The sequence below is a fragment of the Penaeus monodon genome, chromosome 31 (genome assembly GCF_015228065.2).
Source record: "Penaeus monodon isolate SGIC_2016 chromosome 31, NSTDA_Pmon_1, whole genome shotgun sequence".
Lineage (NCBI taxonomy): Eukaryota > Metazoa > Arthropoda > Malacostraca > Decapoda > Penaeidae > Penaeus > Penaeus monodon.
The window spans coordinates 24,354,835-24,356,143 of record NC_051416.1 but is presented as its reverse complement, the minus strand read 5'-3'; the positions used below and the strand labels follow the sequence as shown (position 1 = coordinate 24,356,143).

Below are 1,309 nucleotides of genomic sequence, written 5' to 3'. Positions count from 1 at the left end.
AAGATATGGAGTCACTGTTCACAGAAAGTATGGGTGTAGGTTTTCTTTTATTGTAAAAGTTTGTTCAGTGTCCATATCATGTTCTTATTTGTGTATCTAATATACCTATTTGTGTTGCAGGTCATCCTACGTCTTAATGTTGATGAAGCAGAACAGACATTAGGCGACAGAAACCTCTTAGCAGCTATACTAGAAGATAAAGAAAGCTTAGGGAAGCTATGTAAACAGTAAAACAATTACTAGATCTTAAAAGAGAATTCATTATGTATATAAAGCATTTTGCTCCCATTCATTTCATTTGGAGGTGATCATTTTCATTTAAGAATCATTGAGGCATAAATTACACCCAAACTGATCATTTTAACTTAGTAGAATTTTGTGAATATACCTTTATGTTGTCGATGACACAGCTTTTTTAGTCGGTTTGCCTGTTATCATGTGTTTTAGCTCAGTGAAGTAAATGAGGTTTTGTTTAAAGCGTGCTTGCATGGATGATGTGTTGATGCCTGTGGTTGCATGCCAAAGATATTGTTTTTTGTTTTAGAAGGCCATACATGCATGAATATGTTTTATAGTGAAAAGATTTGTATGAAGTGTGAAAGAGGTACTAGTGCAAATGAGTTTGCAATTTTCAGTACTATTTTTATATAGATTTGCTACAAAATTAATTTACAATTTTTATATACTAGAAATATAATTTTCTTGAGAATTACTGGAAGTAGCAAATTATATTGTAAATGGATCATACAAAGTGCAAAATGTTGTGATTCTAAGTCACAAACAAAATCTCTTGTGTAACTTGTTAACGGATTTGAAGAAATCTTCATTTCAAAGCTTTAGGCAGAATATATAAAACTAATTATTTAGGGATTAATACATAATTTATTATAATATTTTCTGTAATATGGAATGTTGTTTTAAGTAAGTAATTTCTTTCAGAAGTGAAGTTTCACATAAAGAATCATTTCCCTGTGTAAAGATCTGTTTAGTTTGTAACCCAGCATTTTTAGTGAAGTAAAGAATGCGGGTATTGTTTTATATGTTGACTTTATGGCAAAATATGCCCATATTATGTTTGATAATAAAGATCAATTTTATCCGTAATTTTATTATGCCTGTCTTCATTTAATGAAACTGATGTAGGGAGAATGTTAGCAGTGTTAAAGGGAGGCTCACCCTCTGATATAAAATATTTGTTATAGTCATATCATTAATACCAACAATATGTGACTTTCATAATGTGCTATGTTGTGATGTGATATAATGACATCACAACCTTCTGCAACATCAATATTTGCCCCACAGTATC

The 1,309-nt window shown here is 30.6% G+C and overlaps 1 long non-coding RNA gene across 1 annotated transcript in view; it reads left to right on the top strand.

The window, feature by feature from the left end:
• LOC119593125 overlaps positions 1–1,097 on the top strand; it is a 1,590-nt gene extending 493 nt beyond the window's left edge. Inside the window, exon 2 of the long non-coding RNA XR_005230499.1 lies at positions 121–1,097. This is a non-coding gene — a long non-coding RNA (uncharacterized LOC119593125). The remainder of the gene's footprint in view (positions 1–120) is intronic.
• Positions 1,098–1,309: the final 212 nt, after the last annotated feature.